We start from the raw sequence: 9,580 nt of genomic DNA, 5'->3' as shown, positions 1-9,580 counted from the left end.
GACGCTCGGCCGGGCGATGGGGCAGCCCCACCCCGCCCACCCGCTGCCGGCCTAGGCCGGCTGGGTCCTCGTCCCCGAAACAGCCCCACCCCGGCACCGTCTGGGCCCGGCACCCAACGAGATCCACCACCAGCCCCAAGCCAGGCCGCACGCCTCAGCCCCACTCCCCCTGCTTGCCTCCCCCCCACCACCGTCACTGCCCCTCAATGCTTAATTGTGTATTTTTATACGCATAGACTTCTTAGCCAGTGGCCTTCACATTGGAGCACATCTCGGGGCACACAGAGACTGCGCAGGGCACGTGGGCACAGGGAAAATTGGAGACAGGATTTCCAGATCTCCATTTCCCACGTGTGTTCCTCCTCAAAGCAGACCTGTGACATGAGGCTGTCCTCTGTCTGCTAGCCTTTCATGGGGGCTTTTTTTCACACTAGAATAAAAGCACCGCCAAATCATCTTCATCATCTGCAGTACGCTGTCCCCACAATGTAAGTATAATGATCCAATTTGAAATATGGATGTTGATATGGTGTAGTTAGTAAGTCTGATGAGCAGTAAATACTTTTGTTGATTAGGTGATTTTTTTTTTTTTTTTTTGCTTTTAGCAAAACTGAAGGGGGTTTTAATGACATAGTTATCTGAATTTACAATGAGTAGTAATTAATATTATCATTATATATTAAGTATCTTAAAAATCACATAGCTATCACCAAAATAAAAAGTTATAATAGTAATAGTTTATTACTTTATAAATAATAATTTATTATTTTTTTTGATGATAGGTCACTGTGTGATATTTTCACCTCTATCTTGGAGAGGATATAGAATTCTGTTACATTGCTATAAAATATCTCTTTCTTGCCCTCTCTAGTTTTTATAAAAATCAGCTTTCTTAGCACCTATGTCTTTAAAAAGGAACACTGAAATACAATTTGATGTTGAACTGTGTCATTCCAGAAACAAGAAATAGTCATCCTGTGTGTGAACTAATTCTTAAAAGTCTTGCCTTTATATTGGGATGCATTTCAAATAAAATTTTACTTTCATGTTTAGTAAATCAACAAATTCATAATATATTTCACATTTTGATAAATGTGTACCAAAATGAAACTCAATCTAAGAAATTATTTAATATAGGATTGTGTTACTTAAAATTTAAAAATATATTTAAGCACAAATTTTTGTTTAGAAACTTACATAAAAATATAATATTAATACATGAGTAAAAATATTTGGGACAACTGAAATGAATATATGGTTTGAAGGTTAAAAATTGTTGCCGACGAAATGAATCACAGAGCTGCTGTGGTGAAAAATGTCTCCCGAGATTCGGGTTCCTTTATTTTTTATACCATCTACACAAAGGAGTAACCCTTGCCAAGCACAGAGAGTAAACAGTTTTTAAATTGACGCGTGCGCACTACATCTAAGACTTCCTTATCTTAATTACATTCAGACCCACCTGTTCCCAGGCCTGTTCCTTTTGAGGAACTAATAAACATTCTTGTTTGCAAGCAATGTTTCCCCTGGGAATGGGCAGAGTCACTTGGCAGGAATTTCTGTTTGCAGACAAGTCCGGCCACTTCTGTGAAATGTCCCGCGTGTAGGCACATCCACAGTTTCTATGCTAAGTTTCCTTCAAAAATAAACAATATGTAATCTCTGACTATTAAAAAAAACTCACTGATTTTGTTTAATGAATGATGGCGAGTTCAAATCACTATCACCTAAGATCCTTTTAGTCAGAAAAGGAGAAATATGATTAAGTAATTGATAGTGAAATATGCTGAACCTTATACCTTAAGCTTATATTCAACAATTTTAGATATCAATTAAAAATATACTAGTGAATATTGCTGTTTAAAAATTATCTTAGCTGTTAAGCAAGCAAGGATGTTTGAAAATCACTGGCTTGGGGATTGCAGGGTTTTTTATTTGGGTGTTTTATAATCACTTCTGGAAAAAGATATGTAGATGTGCTTCTTGATGTGCAAATTTGAATTTCATCTCTGTTTTGAGAGAAGGGATCCAGTAAGTACAGCAGTGAGAACAGCCATAAAAGACTGGGAGAATTAAGTGCCGCTGCTGCAATGGCCACGTGCGCCGGGGCTGGAGGCCTCAAAAGCAGTGACTGCAGAGCACGGTGTTTACATTAAGTCTTTAATGATACAGTCAGGGGCATAAGCATCCACTTTTATCAAATTAACTATAACTTATGGAAACTATCATGACTATTTGATTAAAATGGGGAAAACGGAATAATATTATTTTATATATTATTCAGAATTTAAACAATAATAACCACAAATATTTGCTAAACACATGTTTAAGTACATAATTATATGCAGTTTGACTTGCGTGGATTTAGGGAATGTTATTACCAAACATTTGCTCTTCACAATGTGGTGAAGTCACACAGCCCACGTGCTTCCAAGGCGTCAGCATACCAAGCCCCAAGTTGTTAATTGATATCTTACTGACACATACTTTCAGTTTTCTCATAGACATGTGAATAATTTAAATACTTCTTTCTTGTTTTAGGCAATTTAAACCAGCCTACAGAAGTGACAGCACTGTATTTCTTTGAAGGATAACAACCGGGAGATGAATTTTCAAGCCGGAGACAGAATCACAGTTATATCAAAAACAAACTCGTGTTTTGATTGGTGGGAAGGAAAGCTCTGAGGTCAAGCCGGCATTTTTCCAGCCAACTCTGTTACCATGAATTAAAGTTCATATTATTTCCTTCTTTGAGAATTACAAGAAAATTATTTCTACACTCACAGGATTTACTATCCAGTTAAACAATGTTTAATACAAGTTCAAAAACTCGTCTGTTTATTCCATAAACTTTTATCCTATATGTAAAAGATTTTGTTTTTCTATATGTAAATGGTTACCTTACGTATCTTTAAATATTTTCCACAAATTTTATTACATATGCTATTTAATAGTTAATGTCTTCTAATTTATATGGTCACATTTCTTTTGTGTTCATTTTCAAAAATCCATTAACATTTTATTTGGCTTTGTACATGATGACTTTAATTTGGGAAGCTTAAGAATGGGGCATGAATTCTAACTGGGTAATAAGTAATACTCAGAGTTGTAGGTACTAGCTAGGGTATTAATTCTTAAAATTATTTCTATACCTTCAAAAATTGCATATATATGTTTCATGTACATATATGTAACATGATATTACAAAGAAATTCAACCACTATTCATTAAAAAAGATGACATCTATTAACTTTTCCTCTTTGTGAGGTTATGTTCATTTGTAGCAGTAGAGTAAACTTATGTTGATATGGTTCTCTTGTCCCTAAATAAATGTTTTTAAATGCTAAGTTAATGTTTCAGTTTTGTTTTTTTTATTCACTTTTTGTAAAGTAACCAGAGGTCTGTGGTTGGTCTGCAATTCACCTCCATGATTATACTGCTAAATTCTTTTTTTCAGCTTTATAAACATAAAATTGACAAATAAAATAGCAAAAAACTTAAAGGTTCTTTGATTTGAAATACACAGTCATTGTGAAAGGATTCCTACTGAGTTAATGAACACATTCAACATCTCACATATTTTTTTTTATTTGATGAAAACCCTTACGTTCTCTCTTAGCAAATTTCAGTTATAGAATGCAACATTATAACTGTAGTCACCACACTGTACATTAGATCCCCAGAACATACTCCTCTTAGAAACTGGAAGTTTGTACCCTTTGATCAACATCTCTTAATTTTGCTGACCTCCCAACCCCTGGTCAACACCAATCTACTCTCTGTTTCTATTAGCTTGGCTTTTTTGAATCCCATTGGATACTACAAAGTATTTGTCTTTCTCTAATTTATTTCATTTAAAATAATCCCCTCAAGTTTCATCCATATTGCTGCAAATTTCAGGATTTTCTTCCTTTGTTTATATATATGTATGTATCATTTTTTCCTTATCCATTCATCTGTTGATGAACATTTAGGGTTTTCTATATATAATAACATGGCATCTGTAAGCAGAGGTAATCGTACTTCCTCCTTTCCAGTTTGAATGCATTTTATTTCTTTTTCTTGCCTAATTTCTCTGGCCATGGCTTCCAGTACAATGCTAAATAGAACTGGTGAGAGTGGACGTCCTGATTGTTACTGATCCTGGAGGGAAACTTCCAGATTTTCACTGTAGAGTATGATGTTAGCTGTGGGCTGGTCAAACAAGAGCAACTTGTTTAATCTCCACATATTTGTGAACTTTCCAGTTTTCTTCTTATAATTGATTTCTAGTTTCATACAATTGTGGCCAGAAAAAGATGCTTGATATGATTTCAATCTTCTTATATTCATTAAGACCTGTTTTGTGCCTAACATAGGATCTGTCCTGGAGACTGTTCTATGTACACTTGCCAAGAATGTGTATTCTGCTGCTACTGGATGGAATGTTCTATAAATGTCTGTTACGTCCACCTGGTCTGACACATTATTTAAGGCCAATGTTTTCTTATTGATTTTCTGTCTGGATGATCGATCCATTGATGAAAGCAGGGTATCAAAGTTCCCCCCCCACAAAAAAAGTTTGTATTGCTATATATTTCTTCTTTTAAGCTGTTAATATTTGCTTTATATATTTAGTTGCTCCTATGTTGGGCACATAAATATTTACAAATATTATATCCTCTTGTTGAATGGACCCCTTTATTATTATATACTGACCTCTGTCTCTTATTACAGTATTTTGATTACAGTCTATTTTTCTGATATAAGTATAGCTATCTGTGCTTTCTTTTGGTTTTTATTTGCATGGAATATCTTTTTCCATCACTTCACTTTCAGTCTGCATGTATCTTTAAAGCTATTGAGTCTTTTGTAGGTAGCACATAATTAGTTTTTTTTTTAATCCACCTAGCTACTCTCTGTCTTTTGATTAGAGAATTTAGTCTAGTCCATTTACACTTGAAGTAATAATCGATAGGTAAGGCCTTACTATTGCCATTTTATTCATTATTTCTTGGCTGTTTTGTAATTCCTCTGCCCCATCTTCCTCTCTTGCTCTCTGTCTTAGTGATTTGATAATTTTATGTAGTGCTATTCTTAGATTTCTTTCTCTCCTTCTTTTGTATATCAACTGTATATTTTTGCTTTGTGTTTACCATGAGGCTTACAGAAAACATAACAGTCTGTTTTAAGCTGATAATAACTTTGTACCATATTAAATCTCTGCATTTTTACTTTCTCTCCATATTTTATGCCTTTAATGTCACAAGTTATCTATTTTTACCTGTGTATTCATCAACAAATTATAGTTACTTTAATGCTTTGTTATTTAACCTTCATGCTAGATTTATAAGTGATTTAACCACCAGCAGCATTACAATAGGAGAGTATTCTGAATGTAACTCTATTTTTAATTTTACCAGTGAGTTTTAAGCTTTCATATGCTTTCCTGTTACTAATTTGCAACATTTCATTTCCTCTTGGAGAACTACCTTTAGCATCTCTTGTGAGGCAATGTTAGTGGTGATGAACTCCTTCAGCTTTTGTTTGTCTGTAAAACTCTTTATCTCTCCTTTAATTCTGAAGGACAACTTTGCCAGGTAGAGGATTCTTGCTTGATGTTTTTTTCTTTCAGCACTTTTAATATGTATCATCCTGAGAGATCTCTTCTGGTCCGCAAGGTTTCTGCTGAAAAATCCACTGGCAGTCTTACGAGGGTTCCCTTGTTATAATACGTTGCTTTTCTCTTGCAGCTTTTAAGACTGTCTTCTTGTCTTTAACTTCTAACTGTTGATTTATAATGTGCCTCAGTGTGGGATTCTTTAGATGCAGCTTATTTGGAGTTCTGGGCTTCCTGGGTCAGGACGTCTATTTCTCTCCCCAGTTTAGGGAAGTTTTCAGCCATTATTTCTTTGAATAGGCGTTCTGTCTCTTTTCCTTTCTCTCCTCCTCTGGTACTTCTGTAATGTACATGTTCACCTGCTTGGTGGTTCCTGAAAGTCCCCTAAGTATCTTTACTCTTCATTCTTTTTCTTTTTTGTTTACTTCTTGAATAAGTTCTACTGCCCTGTTCGCAAGTTTGTTGATCATTCTTTCTGTTCAGTCTAGTCTACAGTTATATGATTGCTGTTTTGTACTTTTCAATATTTTCTATCTCTTGTTGAAGTTTTCACTTTGTTCATGCTTTGCTCTCCTGAATCAGTGAGCATCTTTATGATTGTTATTTTGAACTCTCAGGGAAATCATTTCTTTCTATTTCATTATGAGAAGTTTCTGAAGATTTATCTTTTTCTTTTGTTTGAAAACTATTTCCCTGCTTCCTCATTTTCCTGGACTCTCTGTGTTGGTTTCTGCACATCAGATGAAATCACCACCTCTCCCAGTCCGGACGGAGTGGTCTCATGTGGGAGTTGAACCCTGGCAGTCAGCCCAGCCTGAGCACCTGGTTGTCTGTCTTAAACCTCTGTGATTGTCCAAGCTGCTATCTTTGTTTTTGGTTGCTCCCAAGACCCATGTTTTCCAAAGGGGAAACTCTCAGTCAGCGCCTAAATGTGGGTTGATTGGAAGTTGGACCCTCAGACAGGACTGAGAAAGCATGTAATGAAGGCCTTTCTATGGAGAAACTGGGAGATGAGTGTTTTCACTTGCTCACTCCATGCTGAGGTGCAGGGTGTAGCTGGGGGTATTCTTGTGTCCATTTAAAATGTGCATCTTTGTTTCAGTCCTGTGGGACTCAGGAGTGTAAGTCCTGCAGGCCACCAAACCTGGGTGATTGAGGGCCCATCCCTTGAGTGGCAGGTATAAAAGCTGGGGCACTAGATGGGTGGACAATCTCCTTCCAGGGAGATGTTTGGTTTTACTGTTGGAGTGAACCAGAGGGAGAAGGCAGGGCTCTGGGGAGGGTCACAGCTGGCACCTGGATGTGTGCTAATTAGATGCTGGGCCCCAGGCAGTCCTTTGCAAATTCTGCAACCAAACCCCTTCCAGGCAAGTGGAAGCGGGAAGATTTTATTTCTAACTGCAACCTCTGAGCTGGGGCCTCGGGGAGAAGCCCAGCGGGTGCTGGTGCTCCCACTGGTTCCCTGTTGGCTGTGTTCCTGTGGGACTGGTGGACATAGGCCCTGCTGACTTTCAAAGCTCAGTGACATGGGAGCTCGTCCTTTGGACAGAAGCCTTAAAGCTGGGGGGTGTTAGTTGTTCAGTTTGGACCCTTTGCTCCACAGGGAGGAGCTGGGAGTTGGGGGTCCCCTCAATTGCAGGGCACTGTGCTGGGGGTGGGGCTTATGGTGGGGATGTACCTTTCTACCCTTTCTGATAGGGGTGTTTTCTGTTACCTGATGTGTAGGAATCACTCAGCCAGGCTCCGGGTTTCTCTCAGAGGCAACTGCTCCATGAAAAGCCATGGACTCAGGGCCTCTGTGGTAGAAGGGAAATTCAGGAACCTCCAAGTTAGCATCTTTGTCCTTCTAACTTTCTTGAACTCCAGACCCATATCTCCAACTGTGCATTTGGCAGCTTTATTTGGACATGTAATAGCATCTCAAACCTCGCTCATCTGAGGTAAAGCTCGCCCTTGCTTTCCTGCCACTAAAGCCTGCCCCTCCCACTGTGGCCCTCTTCAGCGACTGGAAATCCCACTTGTTACTGAATCGAAACTCATTCTGCTTGCTGCACAAAAGGCTGATAAATCAGGAGACAAGGTATTAGGGCAAGGAATAGTGACTTTATTAGGAAAGCTGGCAGCCGGAGAGGATGGCAGACTAATGTCTTGGAGAACCATCCTACTCCAGTCAGACTACAGGCTCCTTTTATACAAAAAAATAGGGGAGATGGTGTGGTTGGTTGTTACAAACTTCTTTCTGCAGGAATTCTTTGTTCTTGCAGCCATCCATGTGGGTCAGGCCATGGTGTCCCTGTAAACCGCCAACAAAATAAAAGTTATTCTCTATTTTGCAACTTGTCATCTCTACAGAAGTGTAGAAGTACTAACATCCTTAAAGGTCAGAGCCCCGAGAATAGGCTCTCCTGTAAATTTCAGGCTAAAGGCAACACTGTTTTACAAAAGGTGCAGAGCTAGCAAGGCTAAGCCTGGAAAATGGTGCACAGTGAGTAAAGCTAAAGGAACAGATCTAATATGGAGTCTGATTTGTTCTTTTCTGTTACAGAGGGACATAGTGAGAGCCTCCTGGCAATTGGCTGGAGGCATGGCCTGCTGAAAGCAGCCTGGCGGTTGGCTAGAAGGGCCGCGGGGGTCACAGGGAGCCACTGTGATGCACCACAGGTGGTTATAAAAGCCGGGCACCACTATCAAGGTCAGCCATAGCAGAGATGGCCTTTCTGGTTCTCTTGCTGGTTGTGGCCGTGTCCTCTACCACCTTCTCCGTGCCCAACTCTGACTCACTTCATGCCCATTCCTCTTGCCCCGGGCCCCTCACCCACACCCTGCACTCTAATGCTGGGATCCATCTTCGGGCCCCTCTGTGGGCCAGCATGTCCGTGCACCCACACTCAGCACCTCCTGCACCAGCATGGGCTGGTCTGGCTCCTCTCCTTCTGGTTCCAGCCCCACAGCAGGGGATCAGAGTCAGCCATTGTTCCCGGATCCCTTTTCCACCTCTAGCACCACAATCTAGCCCCTTACTCAAATCAGGGGACTCGGCAACACAGAATAACAACTTCACTGTGCAGCCTGCTGTGTAGTTAGATGTGGCCAAGGAGACAGGAGTTAAAGAGTCATGAAATCCTCTAAGATATTCCTTACAGACAGCTTATTCGTCCCTTCTTCCTACTGTTGCTGGAATACAGTTGTGACGGCTGGATTTGTACCCACCATCTTACTTCAGGAGGATGAAGGCCACACTAGTGACAGCAGACCATTTAATGGGTTGTAAGGGCTGCATAAATCAGATCTGCCGCATCAACCATAAAGTGCCTGCCCTGGAATACGTATGTAAGAAAGAGAGTAATCTCACTTGGATAAGCCATTGTCATATGAAGTTCCAAGCAACAGGCTGTATTTCTGACCAAGAGCTCAGCATTAACTCCATCCACAAGATTAGTAATAGTGCCAAAGCTAACCCACATTAATAACCAAGACCAAAGTACACAACCTTTCCCACAGGAAACAAAATAGCCATCTGGGAAGATCAAACATCCAACCCTGATTAAAAACAAAAGGAGCAAACAACCTGGGACAAATAATCACTGACATCGTAAAGATACTGCCTGAAATCCACGTCCACCTCCAAACCCAGCCCTCAAGCCTCAGGCCGTGATAAACATTAACTTAGGAGCAGACAGCTACATTGATCAGTTTTAGCCAGTGAGATAAAACACAAAGCCAGAAATCAAAGGGAAAAATTTACGAATACGGCTCATACAAAATACCCCAGTGTCCTATAAAAGCTGTGTATAAACCTTAATAGGCTTATCTTGATTATCAAAATGTGACTTAGATGTAGTTTCCCTAATAACACTAGATATTTAAACAATTGTGAAGACTCTGCTTTTTGGAAGATGGACAAGTACTTTCCCCTATTCCGCCTCTAAGTACCCTGAAAGTCCTGGACGTTACACGTGAAACAGTCATCTGAAGGCTCTG

This window comes from Camelus dromedarius, chromosome 33 (assembly GCF_036321535.1).
Source record: "Camelus dromedarius isolate mCamDro1 chromosome 33, mCamDro1.pat, whole genome shotgun sequence".
In the NCBI taxonomy this organism is placed as follows: domain Eukaryota; kingdom Metazoa; phylum Chordata; class Mammalia; order Artiodactyla; family Camelidae; genus Camelus; species Camelus dromedarius.
Note: the sequence above shows the minus strand (reverse complement) of the source record.